General features: G+C 44.7%; 1 pseudogene; it reads right to left on the bottom strand.

Annotated features, from left to right (window-relative positions):
- Positions 1-401: 401 nt before the first annotated feature.
- Positions 402-17,602, bottom strand: LOC110307742 (annotated as a pseudogene).
- Between the last annotated feature and the right edge of the window lie 7,046 nt (positions 17,603-24,648).

The following is a 24,648-nucleotide window of genomic DNA, read 5'->3' as shown; positions in this document are numbered from 1 at the left end:
TGTATATGTGTATATGTGTATATGTGTATATGTGTATATGTGTATATGTGTATATGTGTATATGTGTATATGTGTATATGTGTATATGTGTATATGTGTGTATATGTGTGTATATGTGTGTATATATATATGTGTGTGTATATATATGTGTGTGTGTGTATATATATATATATATTACCCATAAAACGTTTTATAAGAACCCTAAAATCACCGGACAAAGGGGAGATTTGTACTCTAATGAAGCTCCCAGACTAAGTCTCCATGTTCCCTGGAGTTAGAAAAGTTACAATCTGCAAGGTTATACACAGAGTGGAGCGGTTGCTATGAAATTGCTGATACGCGGCCATTTGACTTGTGCAGATATCAATTTCACATGAGTTAAATCTAATCTGGGGCCATTTTCATTGGTTTTGAGTTTCTGTGTAATAAGGGACCGCATTCTTGTCGAGCGGCAGAAGGAGCCACATGTTTGGCAGCAGCTGTACCCGAGAAGCCTGCAGGCTAGGGGAAGAGTGGGAGATTATGCTCAAGTGTGGGTTACAGAGTTCATCTCAATCCTCATGGCTTTTGAAATGTCAGCTTTACTCCAGGCAGGTGTGTCCTGCTGCAATAAAGGACACTTTCACACAGAAGATGGCAAATGAGAAGACAGCCTCAGATGTCTCCCAAATCTGACAATCTCTAAGTTCTTACCAATAAGGAAGCTCGTTAGGAGGAAGGAGGGGGAGGGTCCCCCAGTGAGCCCGGAGTCAAATGCTTACTTTTATTCAGTTCTTAGGCTCAAAGGGAAGATTGGGATTCTTCATGGGGTTTTACAAATTTGTGCTGTCCCTGAGGACACGAGGGCCTCCTGCCCCCATAGTTTTATTTCCTGATGTGTCACCAGCATCGCTGACACCATGGTGGCTCTTGTTGGCCTTTCGAGCATAGTCTGAGAGGTTCTTAAAAATCACCCCACTCCCTCCCCATGCTAGCCCTCATTGATTCTGCCTGAGTGTATTTGATATTTTAAAAAATATATAGTGTGTGTGCATGCTTGTGTGAGCGTGTGTGTGTGTGTGTGTGTGAGTGAGTGAGTGCACGTGTGTGTGTGTGGGTGTGCGCAGATACCTCATCATGCATCCTCGTGATGAGAGCAGAGGCTGATGTTGCATATTTCCTCTCTCTCTCTCTCTCAACTCTCCTGATTCTCTGGGACAAGATCTCACACTAACTTGAAATTCATGGCTTTTGGTAGATCATCTCTGCCCATGCCCCCAGGATGCATCTGCCTTTGTGCCTGCAGGAGTCATGGACAGGTAACCACTAAGCCCACCTTTTGTGGGCCTAGCATTCTAACCCACATGCTTGCTGAGATCGTGTGTTTTCTCTTAGGGTTTTGCTATTTGCTTCATGTATGTCTTTTTAATTTACATAAAGTTTGTCATGCTAAAACAGATTATTATAATAACGTCACCAACAAGGGCTTCACATGGAGAATCTAGGAAAGCGCTCTTAAACTAGAAGTCAGAACATTCAAGAGCAAAACAAGCAAGTTGTTTGTTGTGGCTGTTGTTTAAGGAAAGTCACAAGTCACAGGAGAGGCAATCCAATTGGCTATCCTAAGTAGAAAAACATGAAAAAACAAAGACTCCAGAGAAAGTCATAGCTACTTACACTACTTTATTCCCACCAAATGTATTTCTCCCTGCTTTTTTGCACTCCATAAATTTATTTATCTTAAATTAGTTCCATGTTTTCTTCACTTTTGTTATTATTATTATTATTACTATTGGAGACATACAATGGGGGAGGCTGTGAGGTATAACAAGGATGGGCACGTTTGTGCCATGGAGCGCTTGTGTAGGTTGGAAAACAATTGAGGGGTGGGCTCTCTCCTTCTGCTGTGGATTCCAGAGACAGACCTCTGGTACTTGTAGAAGCTAGTTTTTGCTACCCGGCTTTGACTCCTGATGAACCACAAGCACGCACCCACCCAAGATCTATCTTTGGATTCCTGAATGAAACACACACACACACACACACACACACACACATACACACACAAGCTTATTTTTAAAATGCCTTGACTACCTCAAAGGCTGAACACTCCTAAACCTTCCCCTGCTACCCCAGTTCCAAACTGGGAAGTGGCCAGTGGCCACTTACCCGAAGTCTCACTTGGCGGTTGGGTTATCTCCTGCTGCTCCTGTGTCTCATCCTTCTTCCCTGAGCCATGGCGATTTGTTACTTTCTGTGTCCTTGACCTCGAAACTCTAAGGGTTCCGCCCCATGCCTAACCATTGGCATATTTATTGATTGATCACAAACCAACGGGGGCCAAGGATCTTTAGTATTTGGACAGGAGGATTCCCGATTGAATCAAAGGATTAGCACCAATCTCCAACAGGTGCTCAAGGCTTTCACCGAAGGTGCTTTTATACGATGAGCCATCCTGTTGACCCAAGCACCACATTTCTAAGTGTATATGATATAAACCCACACGCGCCTGTCTGTGCATACACATATCAAAATGTAACAGTTTGTCTTAGTTAGGGTTTTACTGCTGTGAACAGACATCAGGACCAAGGCAACTCTTACAAGGATAACATATATTTGGGGCTGCCCTACAGGTTCAGAGGTTCAGTCCATTATTATCAAGGTGGGCATGGTGCAGGAGGAGCTGAGAGTTCTACATCTTCATCTGAAGGCTGATAGCAGAATAATGGCTTCCAGGCAGCTAGGATGAGGGTCTTAAAGCCCACACCCACAGTGACACATCTACTCCAACAGGGCCACACCTTCTAATAGTGCCACTCCCTGAGTCGAGCCTATACAAACCATCACACAGGACATTCTGGAAAATGCAGGATTTGAAGGAAAAGGAGATAAGAAGTGAACAAAGGTTCCAAGAATCTGTTCTTGAGCACAAGCCTGATGCCTCTTGTGCCAGTCAGCACCAAGCATCTGCCTAGAGAAGCATCGTATTTCTAATCTCTAATTCTTCCCCCTTGTCCAATAAAGTTGCTCCATGAGAATCAAGAAAGTGCACAAAACTGGAGTTAATGGAGCCAATATAATAATAGCAAACTGTCAGACAACTGCAGTGAGGAAGAGGACGGCTGTGCCTTGCTTCATTTGAGCCTCAGTTTACTGACACCTCCACCCATCCCTAGTTGTCATTTGACACTTCTCTCTCCAGACTGTCACAGATTCACTTGACCTTTTGGTTCCCTCATTATCATACTCAGAAGTGGACACAAAGCCACCGAGGCCCTGCATTTTCTGAGGCTGCCGGAAGGAGATGGTCTGTGTCTCAGGGTGGAGTGAGGGTTGCTCAGACCCTGTCTAGCTTGACCTGTGTCTGTAGAAAGAACTCACAGAACTGGGCTTTGGACCTGCACTGTCACAAACAGGCTGTGACCTTCACTCAGGCACACATTTTTACTTTATCAGCCACAGCTGATAGGGAGGAGGTCTAAAGGCCCCAAGGTTCCATCCAATGTCAGCATTCCCAAATTCCACCATTCTCCCCTGGCATCCATTGCTCATTGGCTGGCTCTGGAAATGTTGTAGTTGATGTGCATAAAGGGTAGCTGTTAGTGCCCTAAAAGGGAAAGGCTATCCAGAGGGCTTGTTAATCTCCTCCTGCCTCAGAATAATGACCCTACATGACTTTATTACTCCAGGAATCCTTCTCCTATGGAGGGCTTAACTATGTTTTTTCATATGAATGAGAAAAGACCTTGAAGGCACTCCGCAGCCCCAGACTACCTCTTCCAGCAAATATCAAAAAAAGTATCACAGGATCAAAGAAACAAAAATGTTACCACTCACCTGTCCTCTAGTTCATCTTCAACTATTATCCTTAATCAAAAGGAAACACAATAAATAAATCAGAATGTCCGTTTGGAGTCAACCCTCACATGCAGTTGCCTCTGGTTATGTTCTGCATTTCCACCTGACAGCATCACCCTAGCTCCCGCCCAGGCTCCTTTGGGACTCCAGGCATTCTGCTGCCTGACTGCACTGGAAATTCTGGCTTCCCTTGGGCTATCTCAGTGCCTGATAGATAATACAACCTTACTGATGGCCTGGGCCCCTAGGGGAAGTTTTATTGTCCAGCATAGAAAACAGCTCAAAAAGGTCTTCAAGCCTACAATGATTTTATAACCCATAGGCCAAATGTCCTCATAGTAAATCTCTATTTCTCTTCCCTCGGCCTACATCCAGTTGACTCTGTCCCAGAAGAGACTCCTTCCTGTCATTCTGGTCTCTGCTTCTTCACTCAAAATGGCTCCTTTCATGTTGTTTGGTTCGGTTTAAATAGACTTTTAGTAAACAATAGGCTGTCCTGGAACCCAGGATTATGCTGGATTCAGAGCAATCCTCCTGTCTCAGTCTTCCAAGTGCTGAGAGAACAGGCTTGAATCACCACACGCAGTGTGATGTTCCTAGCTAAGCCCTCCTCCTACCCAAGGCCCATGCTATACCCTGGTCACACCCTCCTCCTCTGCCGGTCCTGCTGGCCTTAATCTGGACTTGAAGTAGACTTCCTTTAGTATTTACCTCAGGTCTCATTTCATGTTAGAAGGCTCTTTGGATTTATGGTCAGGGAAGGTTCTCTTGTTACATGTATGGATATGTGTACCAGAGTGGATACCTGGCACGCCCATGACAAGATGTCCCCTGAGAAATCGCACCATGCGACAGACCTGGTATAAGGGAGGTTTATTTGGGAAGGGAAGGGAATGAGTACCTGGAGAAGGGGTAGATAGAGAAAGCAGGGATAGAGAAGGACGGAAATAACAGCAGAAGGAGAGGCCGGCCAGGAACACATGAGAATAGAGAGAGAAGAGAAAGAGAGAGAGAGAGAGAGACAGAGACAGAGAGAGAGACAGAGACAGAGATAGAGACTGACAGACAGAGACTGACAGACAGAGACAGGCAGAGAGACAGAGAGACAGAGAAGGGGATAGAGAGAGGGAGAGAGAGAGAGAAGCGGGGGCTGGGGTAATGAGCAATTCTCCTTCAGGCTACCCGCACCTGGCTGCAGGAAGTGCTGCTGCAGGTGGTGAGTAACTGTTGCTAGGTCCCTGGGAGGTGTCTAATTGTACTAAGCCAACAATAGATGAAATGGCAGGTTCCTAAGGAGGGGTAGGTAGCTGGGCAGGAAATCTCCTGAGCTGATGGGGAGTGGGGGAGGGGTGGGAGTGGGTGGAGTGGGGTTGGGGTGAGAAGATCTCAGAAGACCTGGAGGGTAGCAAGGATTTGGAACCGTGTAACAGGTGCATGTGGTACGTCAGGAGCCCAGAGGCCATCCTATGCTTTGGTATGCTAATAGGTGCCACAGGTGGTCATCTGTCCCTTTTGCTGTTGGAAAGGGAAGATGGCTTCTTCTGTAGACAGGAACTGGCTTTTCAAGTTCCCAAGGAATGCTACCTTTTGCCTAACCGCCTGAATTTGGGGAAAAGGAGTTTCCTTTGCACTGGCCAGGGAGATGGTCCCAGAAAGGACTTTGGGAGCACACACATGTGTGATTCACATTTTAACTCAACATCAGTGTGGAGCTGGTGGGAAGAAACCGTGTATTTTATTCAACCATTCCGTCTTTGGCTTGCTGTGCTTTCTTTTTTTACTTTAAATTTTCTCCCCCAGAAAAGACTTATGGAAAACCGGAACACCATTCCCAAAAGAGATGGGAGTTCAGAGATCCAATTGGCCTCTCCAGTATGGAAATCAAATAGTAGTGGGTCAGGAAAGATCCCATCCTGCTATTTATAGCACTCTTGAATAACCCCGCAGGGAAGCAAGGGCATAAGAAAAGCCCTCTGCATTCCAGACCCCAAAGTAGAAATGCTAATTGTGAAAAAATGTAAACAAAAATTAGTTAAGGGAGAAGGATGATGGAGAGAGGTTTCCCCAGTGGCCAGAGGTGCTGGATAGCCCCTCTAAATGGCCAAAGACTTCATTTCTAGAGCACCTCAACCATGTCCCCATTACACTCCCACCACCCTGGCTTCTCCCTTTTTTTGTCTGCAGCCTTAACTTCCTGGCATCTCCTTTGCTCCTCAGGGAATCAGTCTGGTGCTCTGGCTGCTTCCTAGATATTCCGGTCCACAAAGAGTTCAGTCTAAACTCTTTCTGAACTCATCATTGCAGCCAAGATGCAATAATTCAACATATGTGGATGCGATGGATGCGGAGAACTAGCTATGCAAAAGCAGAATCTTACTTACTATTTGAATAATGGCTTTCCGGCTTTGGCAGTGAAGACACTCTGACCTTGGAGTGTCCTTCTCAGTTTTAAAGCATCCCTAGAGTTCCCACCATGTCCAGTTAGCAATGTGGACAGAGGAGCCACAGCCCTGAGCCCCTGTGGACACTGATTCCGGTAAGCTACTGAAAAGTGTGGCGTTATGCGAATGGGGTTCTTGGAATGTATATTGAAGAAATCTCACAGATTGTTCCTGCAAGGAGAAATCAGTGAAATCATGAGAAGCCAGTAGCTATGGTGGGGAGTGGTGACTGGAAACACAGGCAGAGTTAATTAAGATGGCGTCCTGTTGGGGGTCCTGATGGCGTCCTGCTGAGACAAGACATGGCTGGTTAAAGGCAAAGAAGGGACAGAAAACTAGGGTGCTCATATCAGACACCAAGAAACTCAGAGGGGCTGTCACAAGAAGACCCCAACACTATGTGGGGATACACAAGAGGCCAGTACAGGGGCTAATGTTAGGGATCAGTGGGAAATAAAGTGGTATGTGTAAACACAGCCTGTGAAAACATGTCTAATTCAATTACTGGTGAAAAGTTATCTGACTTTTCTCAGTTGGCAGCTGCTCTGCCTGTTTGTGAACCAAAACATCAAGATTTTTTTTTTTTTTTTTTTGGAGGCAGAGGTAAAAGTTTAAAATAAACATTAAAATATAATAAATAAAATAAAACCTATCAATGGTTTCATTGCTACATAACATGATACTACCCAAGCTGATAAAGTATCCCACACTTCGGGATGAGGAAGGGAGAGATTCCAGAAGGAATGGAGGACATCCCACCTCACGCACAACTCCTGCAGGCCTTCCCACTCAGCTCTCTCTCTGGCTCTAATGAGAAGAAAGTGTATCTTTCATAGACCTGCTTTTTAAAGGAACATCAACAATGCTTCCCGTGTCCCCAAGGGGCTTGAGCACATTTTTTTTTAAGCTGAAAACTCACTAAAATCTGAGAAAACCACAATGAGAACACATGGTTTGACCAAGAACAAACCATTCCAACCCAGTGCCAAGATGCCTCTCAGTGCTCCCAGATTCCCTCCTCCCCCAGTGGGAATGCAAGCAACGTGTGCATCTTGTTACAGTGCAGTCAGGAGTTTTGACCTCTCTTAAACGTATGCCTAGGGGGCAGAAGGCAAGAAGGAGAGCTGACTCTTAACTCCTTATTTAATAATCACCAAGAGAACTGCATCTGAACTGAAGTGGAACCTTGTCATCTCAAGGGCTGGGTCCAAAAGCCATTTGTTTTTTCCCTGCTCAGGGAGTTTGCATTGCCTAGGAGTTTCCGGGTTTCTTTCTATGTGGGATTCTTCACCTATGGATTGAGAGGAACGGAGGCATCTTTCATGATGCTATAGGAACCTGAGTTCTAGGCAAGGTGCCTTGGTGATTGTTTCATGGGATGGCGGATTGGGCACAGAGCATGTACAGGTGGGCCTTTGTGCAGAAAGGGTGCCTTGTGAGTATTGTTGACACATCACCATCAAGTACTGCTCTGCACACCCTTCATAGCCTCATCGAAGGCTACTGTCTGCAAATGTTTCTACCTGGAGAACTTGTGCTCAGACTCAGTGGGCACACTCGTGATGGACAATAAACACACAGGTGTTAGTGTGGTTTCTTTCTGTGTGGGATTCCTCACAGTGGACTTCTCTGATAGTTTGGAAGTGACTTTAAGGGGTTTCTGGGAGCACTGGTCAGGGTCATGAAGAATTGAGAGGAAGATTAGAGCTCGCCATCTTCCTGTCCAATATCTCCCCAGCCCAGGAGATTTTTTCCATCTCTAGATGATGGGAGACAAGGAATACAAGACAAAGTTGAGAAGGCAGCTAGTTTGGAAGCTGCTTCGTTCTAGAGTCCAAGAAAGTTCTCTTGCCTTTCTGGGCCTCTCTTCCTCATTTATGAAGTGGTAAGTTCCTTCCAGCTCCACAACGCTTTGATTCTATGATCACAAAGCACACCCCAAGGCCCGAGACAAGAGGGAGAAGGTCACACTTATCAGATCCAAAGGAAGCTACATCTTTGTTTGTTTGTTTGTTTGTTGTTTTTGGTTTTGTTTTGTTTTGTTTTCAGGACAGGGTTTCTCTGTATAGCCCTGGCTGTCCTGGAACTCACTCTGTAGACCAGGCTGGCCTCAAACTCAGAAATCCGAACTGCTTCTGCCTCCCAAGTGCAGGAAACTACATCTCCCCAAATTCTGGTGGTTACAGGATTCCTCGGAACCCTGGGAAGCTGGTTCCCTTCTACAGAAGGAGACACTCCCCTCATCACTGGCCGAAGGGAGGAATCTCTCTCTCTCCATGGTGCCTATTAGACCATGCTGGCCCCCAGGCCCCCTCACTGTCACAGCACCCATTACACATTTCAGAATTCATGCTAGCCTTCAAAACTCTTCTCATCTCCCTCCATCCCCAAACTTCTCCAGCTCGTGGGCACCCCTCCTCCTCATTCTCCTTTATAACTCTGTAGTTTGGACTTTGCTCTTTTTCTTTTTTCCTGTCTGTTACCTGCCTTCCCTATCTTCATCTCTAAGCTCTTTCCCTCTCTCTTTTGCCCGCCCCCCCTACACTGTTCTTTTTTCTCTCATGACCAGGTCCATCCTGCTAGCCATGTTCAGACTACTACTTTCTCCCCCTCCCCCCCTCCCTCCCCTCCCCTCCCCCTCCCTCTCTCTCTCTTTCTGTCTCTCTGTTCTGGACTCTTCTAGATGCCCCTGGCTGTTCTCTCCTTCATATCTACAGTGAAAGCCTCTCCTTAACCATACCATGGAGCGATCATGTCCTCCGTTTTTACAATGCCCATCATGAGTGTGCCCACCGAGTCTGAGCACATGTGCTCTAGGTAGAAACGTTTTCAGACAGTGGCTCTAGGTGAGGCTATGAAGGGTGTGCAGAGCAGTACTAGATGGTGATGTGTCAAGAATACCCACAAGATGCCCTTTGTGCATGAAGGCCCACCTGTTCATGCTCTGTGCCCAATCAGCTGTCCCATGAAGGCTCCTTTAGCATCATGAAAGATGCCTCTGTTCCTCTCGGCTTTGAGCTGACATGTTATTTTCCCCAAGTCCTATGAACATATTCCACTTCCCTTTGAGGCCCTGATGCTGTTATAACAAGGCTACCCTTTCCTAACTCGCTCCCTGGGTATCTCTGAAAGCCAGGAAAGCACTTAGAAACCAGGGTCTGAAAGGGCAACTGTCACTCTGCTGTCATGCTAAGACCTCAACCCCACTTAATTTAGATTAAAATAGGGCAATCATTTTCATCAGTCATCGGGCTGAATATGCAGGAGTCTACTTTCTCTCCGTAATTGCTCAGGAAACATTATAGGTAAATGGATTAAATCATAAACCCAGGCTGACTCCCCTGCCTCACCCATCCTTTTCCTACTTAACCCTTAAAGTTACTATCCGTTCAAATAAGGCCCCAGGAGCAGACCACATGGTTTGAGGGCAGGTAAGCTGCTTGCCTTTTCTCAGGGCCACACCTTCCCTGTGAGTCCCAGGGAAGGATCTGAGCAAGCCACACAGACACTGATGTGTCTGTATCCAAAGGTTACATGTGTGTAACGTTGGGAGTGGCAGGGAAATACTTTTCCTTTGATCCTTTCTCAAAATCACTCGGGCACAGCTGTGTTTTCCATTTGCTTATAGTAGCCAACCATGGAGGCTCGCCACTTTCAGGGCACCCTACAGAATTGTGATGGGTGGATGCTGAGATGCCTCTGTGAAGATTAATAAAGGCCTCCAGTACTTAGAACATCTCCCCCATCATTCCCAGCACAGCCTGGTAAAAAGAAGTTTGTCCTTGGACGGCGCTGCTTCTTCTCACGGCGATTACACTCAGGTCAGCCTTGGACAAGAATTTTGAACAGAGGCCAGTTCAAGAAAAACCAAGTTGCTCCACAGTCAATTATAAAAAACAGCTTTTGAAAACAGTCAGGGAATTTGGTTGCGGCAACTCTATTCTTTGGCTAGCGCGTCACATGGTCAATTTGTACTATAGAATCTGATTATAGTGTTGTGGCTTTGAATACAGTTGATCACAGAGTAAGACATTTTAAAATACCTGTTTATTTTGCTTTCCCTTGACTGGCTCCATCAAACCACTTGTCCTTTCTCTTTATATCCTTTGATTTTGCTGTGTTTGTTTAGTTATCAAATGCAAATGACTACATAGCAACATTTTCACATTATCAGCCCTTCTTCTCGTTACTCACTCTGAAGTAATAATTTGAAGTTAGCCACAGCATGTATTGTAAAAATTATTCAGCAAACAATCCTCCCCACTCACCTGAATACAGTCATCTCTCTCTCTCTCTCTCTCTCTCTCTCTCTCTCTCTCTCTCTCTCTCTCTCTCTCTCTCATTTTTTTCCGAGACAGAGTTTCTCTGTGTAGAGAAACTCTGGCTGTCCTGGAACTCACTCTGTAGAACAGGCTGGCCTCGAACTCAGAAACTCGCCTGCCTCTGCCTCCCGAGTGCTGGGATTAAAGGTGTGCGCCACCACTGCCTGGCTGTCACCTCTTGTCTGTTTCTCATGTTTGTGAGTTGAATTTCACAAAGTCCAACCCAACTAATGGACTGGTCCTCTTTCACTTGCCAAAGACAGGGATGCCAGAGTTCTGAAACAGGTGACCATCTTAGCTCACTATAAACGTTGAGATCAGGAGTACTGGGCCTGTTGTCTCTTTATGAGGTGAGGACAGAAGGTGGGTGCTAGGTGAGTTACACTGTAGCTCCCATGATAGGGTTCTGTCAAGCTACAGTGTGTAAGCTACTTCCTGCATTCAGCAAGAATGTGATGTTCTCCCAGCAAGGCCATCTACCATGAGCAGGATTTCCAAGAGGTAGGGAAGAGAACAAGGTGCTTTTGAACCTCCCAGGGAAGATTGAGAGACATGGGAACAGCTAGGTATAGCACGACCTTGAATGGTAAGGCTGGACGAAACTGAAATATTTCATTTTCTACCATCTCCAATTATGACCAATTACACTCCAAAAGATAGAGCTCCCCTTACTGTCTTTGCTAATAACTTATTTTCAAATCCAATAGTCTTTCTTAGAAGCTCGTAGTGAAATGGCAGACGCTTCATTCCTTGACTGAGCCCTAAGGACTTGGGAGAAAAAGCCCAGATCAAGGCCTCAGAAATCGGAAGAGCTGGGAAGAGACCCATCCTTTGAAGCTAACAAGGACAAATATCACATGCGGCTCCATGAAATCTGACTTATTTTAAAAAATCAAAAAGCCAATACCTCATCATTCTACCATTGACTGCACAGCCCATAGGCATGACAGATTCTCAGCAGCACAAGTCATGGGGACATTGAGGTCAGAGTCACCCATCCAATGATTGTTGCAAGACTTCAGTAAATTCTGATGTTACTCCCTAGAAGTTGGAAGACACTCAAACAGGGATGCCCTCTTCTTCCCAACTTACCAGAGCCCAAATGGATATAAATGAAGTATTTCTATGCAGTTTTAATTTAAAATCCAAAATGGCTGACATGGAGGTAAAATGGCTTCCAGTGAACGGAATTCACCACTCTCCACATTGTGGTAGACGGAACTAAGAACTACGGAGCTGTGTCGCTGGCCACAAAGAATGGTTACTTAAATGGACATGGCTCTCAGTGGTATAACCGCCTCACCCATTTTGTGTCTCTCCTTATGTTTCTTCTTATGCTTCCTCTTCACCTTTGAGAGCAAGTCACCTTTTCTGTCTCCTGTCTCCTTCTTTTCAGTAGAGCAGAATTCTAAGTCTAGAAAAAAAGATTCCCATAAGACTGTTGTTGTGAAGTAGCTAAAACATTCCTGTAACCGTACTGCCATGGTCCCTCTGCTCTCTTTGGAGACCTCAGAAGCAGCTTGGCAGACGCCATCCTTCTGAGCCCTTTTCTTTGCTTTTGGCCTTGAGGGGAGGCAGTCTTCGTCCTCAGAGCTGCTTCTCTCCCTCTTCCCTGCCCTGACTTCAGGTAAGCTCCCTTGTCAGCTTTTTCTTTTTCTTTGCAGGTTGCTTTGGAGCGTCAGGGGTTTCCGCTTCGGAGCCCTCAGAGGCAGTCCTTGGTTTCTTCATGGCTTTACACACACCCAAGCTGCTGCTGTCCACAGCGGACTCTTTAGCCTGCACACTCTCTTCTTATTCTGCCTTTTTTCTTTTTCGTCTCTTCTGTAACAACGTCATAGTTTATTATTTACAGTCATAGTTTATTATTTACTCCTTCAATCTAATTAAGCACTCACCAGCTGCTTGTAAGGAAGGGACGGGCTTGCTTTTCACTGTCTTGGCGAATATGCAGGGCTTTCTAAGTGCTGCTTCTGGTGGGTTCTTCCGAAACTGAAACGATTGCAAAATGCAGTTATTCTTGCTAATCTTGTGTCTTGTTTCTTTACTTTTCAGGGTCCCACAGAAGTGCATACCTCAATGGCTTTTGATGTTTGTTCTTTTATTTCAAACTCCACAAAGGCAAATCCCGTAAGGCCCCCAGTAGACTTGTAATGTGGAATACTTATATAAATCACATTGCCACTTTTCCCAAATCTTCTCTCAGTCCAGCTATGAGTAACATTTTTGGGGAGCAACTCCTGTAGTAAATCAGACATGGTATGAACACTTTAAAGTTCCTACATTTTACCAGTAAGTGGAAACTAGAATTAAAATTTGTGTCATATTTCTAATAAATCAGACATGTATGAATGTTTTAAAGTTCCTACATTTTACCAGTAAATGGAAACTAGAATTTAAAAAAACAACAAAAACAAAGCTGAAAACTTAAAACAAAACAAAACAAAACAAACAAAAAACCAAGAACTAAAGGCCAGAGTTAGTCACAGTCAGGTTTTTGTTGCTGTTGTTATTTTTGGTTTTTGCTTTGTTTTGTTTTGCTTTTGTTTTTGTTTTTGAGACAGGGTTTCTCTGTATAGCCTTGGCTGTCCTGGAACTTATTTTGTAGACCAGGCTGGCCTCGAACTCAGAAATCTGCCTGCCTCTGCCTCCCGAGTGGGGGGGTTAAAGGTGTGCGCCACCACTGCCCGGCCAGTCACATGCAGTTTCAAGGCTCAGTAGGAGACCCAGTGTCACAGCACTGATTGTTCGACTTTGGTCGTACCCTGGATCTTCCCATTAGTCTCCTCCCAAGACTTCCTCTGTGTACTAATGTAGACTTTTATGGGAGGAGGAGAAGTTGTCCTAGATGCTCTACCAAAATGGAGAATAGAATTACATATCATTGAAAATCAGTATAGTGAGTATCCTGCCTCATTCCTGACCTTTCACCCAAAGCAGCCACTCAGGCTTAACTCCCCACCCCCACTCCCCATCATCTCTCACCTCGGAAGGCACAAAGGAGGTTAGTATGTATTGATACAGTTTTAGGGAACTATAATGTCTCAAATGCAAGATATGCGAATTTTACTGTAGAGTGCACACACACAAAAATGAAAGATCCATTGAATCAAGAAATGTATGGTTGTTTAAATAAAAATGGCCCCCACAGACCCATAGGGGATTGCACTAGTAGAAGGTGTGGCCTTGCTGGAGTGGGTGTGGCCTCATTAGAGGAAGTGTCTTAATCACTTTAGTTGTTGCCCGTGGATCCAGATTTCGAACTCTCAGCCATTTCTCCAGCACCACGTCTGCCTGCGTGCCACCTGCTTCTCACCATGACAACAAAGGACTGAACCTCTGGACTGTAAGCCAGGTCCGCAGTTAAATGTTTTCCTTAGTAAGAGTTACCATGGCTATAGTGTTTCTTCCCAGCAATAGAACACCCAACTAAGACAAAATGGTTCTGGAAAACGTTTGTATTGTCTGAATCTAGACTTCCTATCCCGACATTGCAAATACCAAGAACTGTAGCATGAATTACATAACAATTATCCTTTTAAATGCATAGCACCGCTTTCAATACAGGGAAATTCCTAAGTGTCTCATAGATGCAGGGAACTGAAAGTCAGGTCAGAGTCTCTCAGAGTTTTTGTGGTTCATTAGCTGATGGGTCGGGGTGCAGTGAAGAGTCCAGAGTAATCATTTTGGGTCACGGTGCCCTTGGAGCTTGGATGTCAATGCCTACGAGGGAAGAGCAGGGCAAAGGGCTTTATTATGGTCCAGGAAAATGGAAGCTGAGACTTCGGCCAGCTTCGCACTCTGAAGTACTGAACATTGTTGGAAACAATAAAGCAGGAGAAAAAGCCCAGCCTGGGGTGACAACCTCTGTCTCTCGAGAAGTCTCAATAGAGACAAAAAAGTTCCCTAAATGTTATGTTCATAGGCTTCCCTCATTGAACTCGTTGAAACCATGAGTTTCAGGTTGACTACTTTCATGCCTCTGCAGTCTTAGAAATCTGAACTGAGAAATTCTTGGGACTACAATGTCCCCAACAAAAGTGAAGACGTTTCAACCAACAGGTCTCCGTAAGACCCACAAATAAAGTCCTGTTAAAGACAAACTCTAAATCAGTCTAAAATTATAAACATTCCTTAATGAAATAAAATTACACGTAAAAGCAAGATTAGGACCCAATACTTAAGCTTCTGGTTCCTGATTTGGCTATTAATACTAAGTTAATAGCTAAGGATATAAAGGATAAATTCAAACCACAACAAAAGAAAGTTTAAAGGGAACAGAATAGAAAGATGAGGTCAGATTTGCATCTCACTCCACATGTAAAAGAACCCAGACATGGTAGAATCTAAATGTGAGAAAAAAATTTAAAACTTTATAAAGAAAATATAGGATGATACAGGTAGGAAACATCTTCTTATACTGGACACAAAACCCATAAAATGTAAAGGAAAAGACTGATAAACTGGAGGGTTTTTAAAAGTTGTGTGAGAAAAAGATATAACAAACCAAGATAAAAGTAAAAATCACATTATTTATTTTTTTAAGAACTATTTATTTATTTTATTTATATGAGCACACCATTGCTGTCCTCAGACACACCAGAAGAGGGCATTGATCCCTTTACAGATGGCTGTGAGCCACTATGTGGTTGCTAGGAATTGAACTCAGGACCTTTGGAAGAGCAGTCAGTGCTCTTAACCACTGAGCCATCTCTCCAGTCCCCCAAGTCCCCCCCCCCAAAAAAAACCCCACATTTTAGGAAAAAAATACTTGTATACTATACAAAAGTAAATCTTAGAAATTCACAAGAAAAAGGTGGCACTAGAATTGAGGTTGGTATTAACACCTTACAGAAGATGCAAGGCGGTTGCTTACTCAACATACAAAGAGCGCTACAGTTCTAAGTCCTGAGAGGGTTGTAACCAGGAACAAAGATGGCAGATTTGTGGGGAAGCAGGAACACTGATGCACTGTGGGTTGGGAGCATATGTTGGAACCACTATGTAGGAAACATTTGACAACATCAACAAAGCTCAAGATAGGCATGCTATCTGTCTCCCATGTGTTCACAGGGAGACAAGCTCGTAGGCATGTATAATTACCATGCTGTCTATGATTGTCAATCCTGGGACTATGCCAAAGTCTACTAAAAATTAATATATGTAACACAAGAGAGTGGGTTATGTGCAGGCATAAGACCATCCACAGAAAAGCCACACATCTATTTTAAAATAAGGATTATCTTAGAAAAGTAAAAAGAATGTGAATATATTTTGGGTTGTCTTTGAATCACTGCATTTCTGTTTTTCTTTTTTTTGGGGGGGGGGTTCGAGACAAGGTTTCTCTGTGTAGCCCTGGCTGTCCTGGAACTCACTCTGTAAACCAGGCTGGCCTCAAACTCAGAAATCCACCTGCCTCTGCCTCCCAAGTGCTGGCATTAAAGGCGTGCACCACCACCGTCCAGGCGAATCACTGCATCTCTTACGAGACTATTTGGAACAAATTGGGCAATATATTAAGGTAGTATTTTGTCCTTTCAATAGTGAGTGCTTAGGTATCAGATTATCATTTGTGCATTTGAAGTATCTCATCTCTGACAACAATTTAGGAACAGCTTGCATCTGAGCAGTGATTGATCAAATTAAAGCCTAAATAAATCTATCTCTGGGCCTTCAGCACCATTAGAACAGGTTCATTGGCAGTGAGTATTTACTGCTTGTCTATAGACAGTAAGTGCTGTGGCCGGTTCACACAAAACATTAGTTGAACCTTGCTCTATATTATGTCTAACAATGACTGAGGGGGTCCTTGGAGGTCCAGGCTAGTGGCACTTTGTCATGAATTCTGTCCATGGTCATTTGATAGGACCTTCCAAGTATGATTATCCTGACATAAGGTGGGAAGGATACATGGTAATAACCACGTAACACATAATTCAGCTTGCAGGGCTCCAGGCAGATCTCTAAGACTTTGAGCAACACTATATGCTTTGATCCTGACCACAACCCTGCATGAGCCAGGTATTACCCCATCTTATAGGTGAAAAACAAATCATTTCATTGCTGTGGTTTGAGTGGGTTTCCCCAAAGTGCATGTTAGAAATGTAACCCCCAGGGAAACAGAGTTGTTGGGGAGGGAACGGGAGGAAGCTTGTTCATGAATGGTTTAGTGGCAACTGTTGAAAAGCTTGAGTATTTGAGACTGAGTGTTCTGTCTATCTCTATTTACCTATCTATCTATCTATCTCCTATCTATCTATCTATCTATCTATCTATCTATCTATCTATCTATCATCTATCTATCTATCTATCTCCTATCTATCTATCTATCTATCTATCTATCTATCTATCTATCTATCTATCTATTTTCATTTCTTTCCTCTCTTTGTCTTTCTCTCCCTCCGTAGATTCCTCCTTCCCTCCTTGCATGATATGTTCTATTCTTATCTGCCTCTTACTGCTAGATGACATAGCCAAAAGGCCCTCAGCAGACGTAGAGGGCTTCACCTTGGCCATATCTAAGAGCTGTAGGAAGCACTTCTCTTCTCCTTACAATCTGTCCAGTCTCAGCTCTTTTTTTTTTTCTGTCCCTTTTCCTCTTATGCTGTAATGAAATAGAACCCAAGGCCTCACCCATACGAGGCCGACACTGCCGCTGAGCTACATCCCCAGACTCTTCTCCACTACCCTGTTAGAGTAGAGCAACAATCAAACAAACAAAAACCAGACATAGAGTATGGAGTGAGGTTTAGCTGGCCACTGAGTAGGAAGTGACCCGGTCAAACTATGAACTGTGAGATTCACCCATAAAACCAACCCTCTTGGAAGCTCCCGGATGGTCATTCTGCTCTGTTGCAGTTACCACTGGACAATTCACTCTATGGACAAGAAGTTCTCTGAGCATGCTCAGGATACCTGCTCCGTGTGTCTTGGAGATACAGAATGCGGAGTCCGATACGGAGCCTTGGTGGTTGCCAGGGTCACGGGGATGTTGCAGTTAAGCATGATGAGGAAAGGAGATGTCGTTGTCGTCACTTCAGGATCCTCTGGACCCCAGTTTGTCGAATAGCAGGAGTGCAGTGACTATTTATTGTAAAAGAGAGAGTTGAACAATTTTCCTTTTCTTTTTTTTTTTTGAAACTCTCTTCAAAAAGCCCAGTTATCACACAGATGAAAGCAGAGAAACTCTGACTGAGGTTTCCAAGTGTAGGTGGGACCCACCTGCAGTTTGAAGCCCACTCAGGAAATCCATACTCAATGGCTGAACCTGATATCCAGGGACACCCAGGACATGAGCCAGAGCTTCTGATACTCAGTGCTGGAATTCGTTCCTTTGTCACCAGGTAAGATGGTGTGACCTGGGACTGAGGCTACTCAGAAGTGAGAATACATTTCTAGGAAGAAGACAGCTGCTTGGTGATTATACGGTTTTGTAATTAAAGTTACCCCAGGACACCTTAATCCATGTGCGGTGAGCTAAATGACGGCTTTCCGCTTCATAAATTGAGAATTTAGCAGGTACAATGTTAGCTGCTACATCCTGTGGAGTACTGTTAAACAGAGAGACCGCTTAGCCACTGGTTTAAAAAAATATATTACTAAGATGGCTTTATTGCTGATTTAAGAATTATGTATTTGGTGGTGGAAGTGGATTTTAACATTCTTCTGAGATCTTTCAACCTTTCTGCCCATTTTCCAAGAACCTTCCACACTTCTTACATAACCATGATAAAAAGCATATGCCTATTAGTAGACCATTTGCCATGCATGCAGGGAGCCTTCGGTTCACTCCCTAGCACTAAATACATAATCCACTCCTGGTGGCCTGCACCAGCACTCCAGAGAAATGCGGAATAAGTTCAAGGACGTTCATGTCTATCTAATGAGCTCAGAATCATTAGGATGAGTATCATGGAGACACTTAAGACTAGGTCTCCAGAAGGGAGAGCCGGTGGATGTTGGAGATCCACTTCCATGGTGGAGTGCTTGTCTAAGAAGCACCGGGTCCTGAGTTTGGACTTCAGTGTATGGAAGCAAGCAGGGTGTGGTGACAAATAGCTCTATTTTCAGTACTTAGGATACCAAGGACTGCCATTTTGAGGCTAGCCTGTGCTATAGAGAAATACCCTGTCACAAAGAGAGAAATAGGAATTTCAGAAAACTCTCAGCCAGGGGTTGTTCTGGGGAAAAGAAACCTGTGCCAGAAAGTGTGGCAGCGTCTGGGGAGGAGGAGAGCGCACCGGGGACGCCCATGCAATTATCCCTCTGGAGGTGTGCTCCCTGTTCTTTCAGGAGCACAGTAATCATTTTTACGCTATCCTGACTCCTAATCACAGGCGTACCCAGTGTTGTCAAAACACTGCCTGCCCGCATCTGTTTTTTGAGACTGGCCTGGCTTCAGGGAGTGTTTGTGAGAGAATGGAGAAGAAGTGATTGACAGTCAATGTTGACATTTTGGGGGCTGTTTGGAAATGGGAACAATCTGGTTCTGATGTTCTAATTCCTCCTTTTATGGGCAAAAGTCAGCGCCTTCGCATGAATGAGCATCCACGTAACACACCCCAGACACACCGTGTCCTTCCAGCACGCCCACTCTGCGACAGGAGACAGACAAGAACCTTTTCCGTCTCCATTTCTAAGTCTTCATGTCTAGTGAAACTGAGTCAAAGAGAAGACTTAAAGAGAAAAACAAATCCTGGGGGAACGTTCCTTTCCTTTTATTTCAACCACGGTCCTCACAACTCATTGTAATGTTTTTAATTGCATAAGTAATAGATTCTCATTGGTGATTGAAACAGTACAGGTAGGAAAAACTCTGCCTATTCCCCAATCCTACACTGTCCCTTTCTGAGTAACCTTATTGTTCGTTGACTGTGCATCATTCCAGAATGTATATACTGTCCTTAACTATATACATTCATAGGTAAGTATGTATATGTGTGACTTGTGTATGAGTGTGGGTGTGGAAAGTATAGATGTTTATATGTGTTTATATTTCCACATGCAGAAAGGCATGCGTTTGTTGGTAAAGGGTGCTGTTTATATACACAAATTGTATTGAAGTTTTCATAGTGTACTGCAACTAGCTTATCTATTTTACCAATGTGTGCAGAACATGTTTTCACATCAAGAAAGGTTGACTGCGCTTATTTGTTTTAGAGGAATCACAGTTTTTCATAGACTGGAGGCGTTTATTTTCTAGACATAAAACTTTGGGTTATTTTTAGTTTTTTCACTGTCACAAGTCATGCCATTATAAATCTCATTGTCCAAGTCCTTTTTAAATCCCTAGGCTCACCGTGGGTGTGCCCAACCTGCAGCCTACGGGCTGCACGCACCTCAGGATAGACAGGAATCCAGGCTAACACAAAGCCACAGGCTCACTTAAAACATGAAGAGATTCCTCTTGTGATTTCTTTTTGTAACTGTGCTCTAGCCTGAGCTTCGCAGATGACAAATGTCTGTTGCAATGTTGAAAAGTTGGGCAATCCTACAAGGTTACACTTGATCTTCTGAAGAACAGTAAAGACTATTAGCCAACTTCTCTTGTGCTGCCAGACTGGAATACTTCTGACTGACAGATTACAGACATTCTGGATGTCAGGGAATCCAAGACCTGGATGCTGGTGGAGTCAGATCCTGGTGAGGGATTCCTCCTCAATTGCAGAGGGCTGCTCCCTCTTGCTGTGTCCTTTAAATCGAGAGAGAGAGAGAGAGAGAGAGAGAGAGAGAGAGAGAGAGAGAGAGAGAGAGAGAGAGAACTTCTTTGCTTTCTCTTCTTATAAGGGCACCAATTACACCATAAAAGCCCCACCCTTGCGATGTCATCTATGCTAAGTAACGTGCTAAGGACCATAGAACCGCATCACATGTATGAAGAGTAGGGAGACTGAAACTTTCAGTTCATAGCATTCCAACTCTGGCATCTACCCACCTCATTCATGTCCTTCCTGCATGGGAACATGTCCCTTCATCCCATTGATTCAAAAGTCTTAACTCAGTCCAAACACTCAGTCTACAGCCAACTGCCTCTAAATGTTATCTTCATTGGACGTGACTGAGATTCAAGGTGTCATTAACTCAAAGCAGAGATCTCCAGCTGCGAGGTAATGAAACTAGGTGTTATATGCTTTCAAAACACAATTATTAAGAAGGCCTAAGGTCAGCAATCTCATTTTCAAAGTGGAGAAATTAGAAGGAAGAAATCTGACATAAGTCTAGAGTAAGTTCACACCCTAGCAAGGGTAACTGCATTGGATCTAAGGCTCAAATATCCTGAATTAACTGAGTTAGACCCGTGAGTCCTCACTGGTCTGATGCTCTGCCTTCCGCACTCAGGAGCACAGCCGACCCTGCCTCCTTCCGATTCATTCCCGCACAGGCTCTGGGTGGCTGCTTTCTGGCTCACACAAACCAAGGTCCCCTCTAACAGGAAAGGCAACATGGCAGTGCTCGAACGCTCTGAATCGTTCTTAACTAAGAGAGCACCATTGCTTCTGAGCAGCCAGTCCTGGAGTATCTGAGAAGCGTGGCGAGCTTCGCTCTGCTTGTCCCTTTGGTATTCCCTCAGGGTGAACTATTTCTGCAAAAGTGGCTGCTTAGGCCTCACGTTCAACCGCAGACAAATCTTCATACTGAAACCATAGCTGGCCACATCACAAGTGTTCTCTTCCGAGTAAATTCTCCCTCCTTCCCTCCCTCCTTCCCCCTCTCCCTCCCTCCCTTCAGCCCTCCCTCCCTCTACCTCTCTTCTGCTGCTGAGAAAAAAAAATTCCATCTCTTCTATGAGATGACGTATCCCATCACCGCCTGACCGACATCCAAGTCTAATCACGTCCTAAACATTCTTCCTCCAAAGAGCAGCGAATTAGGTTTCTGGCCTCAATACAGGAAAAGGAAGGGGAAGGGTGAAAACATTCGCTAGTCTATCTTCTATCTAACCGATCTAATCTATGTGTCTGTTTTTCCATCTGCCGGCCCATCCATCCATACCTATCTTGTTCAAAATCCTAAGCTGACTTGAGTTCCCATATTGTTGGCTTGGGTTGGGTTGGGTTGGGCTGCCACCAGGGAGAGAAGCTAGAGAAACAAATGAGCAAAAGTGGGAAGAGGCGGGTGAAGCCTGTGGAGGCTAGTGATTGACAGCCCACTGGGGAACTACATAAAGGAGAAACGTACCATCCTCGCTCTAATCACTCCCGTGGCTCCCTGGCTTCTGAAGTAACATGGAAAGGGACGGCAGCTGCCTCCTGAGGCTCTGGGAATGCAGAGGGGGTGAGGGAAGGGAGAATAGTGTCTACCCTTTGAAGCTTACAGAAAGGCTAGTGTCAACAGTGTTCAAGTCCTTCAGGTACACAACCATGTACAGCCTTGTTAGGCAAAAACTCCTCTGAACTGGACCACCATTGGCCAGCACTCCCCAGCCTGTGGGTCTTAAGACTACTCACTCATGGCAAAGAGTCAGCAACCACTCCATTGCTGTACTAAGGCATGCAGACATGCAGACATGTTCCCTCAGTGTCCTTAAGATCTGTGTGCTCTTCCCTGGTGCCACAGTGGGGACCCAGAGCTCTTCCCTGTCTGGTCTGCTACTTCTGCATGGCATCTTCCTGAAGTTGGCAGCAGCCTGGATGAAGGATCTCTACAGTGCTGGCTTCCAACGTGGCTCTTATGGGACCACTAGAAGAGAAAACACCCTGGAAAGCAAAAGCAGAGCACCTTGGATGCTGTGCCTGCGGCCAGGTGGCAAGATGAAGTGCCCTTCACTCGTTCCAGCTCAGACCTTGGTTCTGCCATGATGCTCAATAAGGGGCCTTCATTAGCTCAGGGATTCACGTGGGCATGGGGCATGTCACACATCTTTCTGTAGCTCTGGCACTCAGCACACTGCCCAGTTCATAGCATTTGCCAAAGAAAGGTTCACCGAATAGATGAATGAATGATTTCCTGAAAGAAAAACCAAACATGAGTCCAGGAGTAAGGCCTGTGGAACACCAAATACCCTTAGTGTTACAAAAATCCTCCCCTGTGTCCTTTGCTGTAAAATTGAAAAATCTTGCGCAAGTTCAGGTAGAAACTGCCAAGGCAGATCATCGTTTATGATTTTCTTGTCCTAAGCTTTGTTTTCAAGATTCAAGCCAATTGTTATTCCTATAAGGAAAGACCAAAAAATGTTATTTTTGTCTATATAATTTACAAAGATATTAAATAGTTGAATACCTATGTCACTTGCAGTTCAGTTATCCCATGATTGATAGAACCAGCTGTGGTGGTAGATGTATAGATCTGTAATCTTGGCTACTCGGGAAGCTGAGGCAGGAGGATCATGGTTTTAAAGGTACAACGAGTGATAATGTGAGACCTTGCTTCAAAACAAACATACGAAGACACTACCTTTCAAAGCAATGATGGTTAATCAGCACTGTCAGTTGCCTAGGAGACGAATTAGCATGTTTGTGAGGGCATCTCTAGACTGTGTTCATTGGGGTGGGAAGACTCATCCTAGGTGTGGATGGTACCATCCATACTGTAGAGCACCAATTGAATGAAAGGGAGAAGGCAAGTGGAGCACTAGCATCCGTCCATCCATCCCTCTGCTTCCTGACTGCAGCTGCAGTGTGATCAGCTGACTTTCCACTCCTGCTCCCATTACTTCTTTGCCATGATGAGCTATAATGTCACCATAAAAGACCGTTCCCGTGAGCCAAAACAAAAGAAAACAAACAAACAGCCCTTTCCCTCCTCAAGTTGCTTCCATCAGATATTTCAGAACAAAAATGAGAAAATTAAGTAGTTAATGTTCCATTATTTGAATGAAAATAGCTGCTTCTGACATGATACCCAAAAGGGGAGCCCTAGCCCTTCCTGAACTAACACATTTCTTCCTCCTCCATCTTGGAGAATTTCCACGACCAGCAATGGTGGAAAGGCAATCTTTTCCTGTCTGCTGTGTGAGCCAGTGGTGTCCTGTCTAGACAATTCCCACACACCCAAGTGATTGAATTTACCCAGAGAGAATGGATCCTTAACCCAAACCCTAACACACCATCTAGTTTACAACTCTGGCTTTTTCTGGGAGGGAGAGAGGGAGAAAGGGAGGGAGAGAAACAAGGAGGGAAGGAAGAAGGGACAGAGGAAATTATAATCTTCCTCAGTCATTCACCCTGGAGATTCATTGTGCTGGAAAGAGTCCTGTCTCAAGCACCGCCGTGTTGGATTCCCATGTGACCACAGCTTCTGCCATTGTTACTTTTCCTGCTGTAAGAAAAGGTGCATGCGGAGTTGACTGCCCTACAGGACTATCCCGGTGATAGATGCTGAGGTTAGGTCGCCTCTTACAGTGGGGCTTTTCATTTCAAGATAGCCCGTTTGGGATGCAAGTTGGCAGGAGCACAGACAGTCCATACAGCCACCCACAACTTGATCTACTAGTTGTGAGCGGAAACTTTTGAACGCGTTCCACCAGCCGCACAATGGTACTGTTTATGACTCTGTTCTCAGGGGGAAATGTTTGCTGTGTGAATAATACCAGGCACTTATGTAAGCCTCTTCACTTTCATGGAACTTCACGGGTGTCAGCAAATTCACACAGCACCCTGGTAAGGTAGCGAGGCATTGTTACGGTTCCTTTACAGAGAGAGAAACCAGATCGCAGCCTCAGATTTTTCCCAAGGCCTCAGGGACAATAAGTGGCATGGGTCTCTTTCCAGAGAGACTACGCTGTTCTGCTGAGCACTGTGTCTTACTCACAGAAAGCCCTGCTAAGGTTCTCTCCTTGACCTCACAGTTGCAGGGTACTACTAAATCTTAATGTTAGGGTCACCTTACATCTGAGTTGGTTTGTCTGAGACAAGGCAGGGCCGTTTTATATGCATAGCTAATTTTATAGGCCATAATCACAAGACTATGGGGGCAGGGTGGGAAGAAAACTAAGTGTCCATTAAACTCCATGAGGAAAAATGTTCTCAATTTCTACAATGTGGAATTGGTTTGTTGATTTCACCTGCAGCTTAAGAATGGAGAAAAGCTTTGTCTATGAGCTCTAATACTAT

Source organism: Mus caroli, chromosome 13 (assembly GCF_900094665.2).
Source record: "Mus caroli chromosome 13, CAROLI_EIJ_v1.1, whole genome shotgun sequence".
In the NCBI taxonomy this organism is placed as follows: Eukaryota; Metazoa; Chordata; class Mammalia; order Rodentia; family Muridae; genus Mus; species Mus caroli.
The sequence above is the reverse complement of the archived record's forward strand: the minus strand, read 5'-3'. Positions and strand labels throughout refer to the sequence as shown.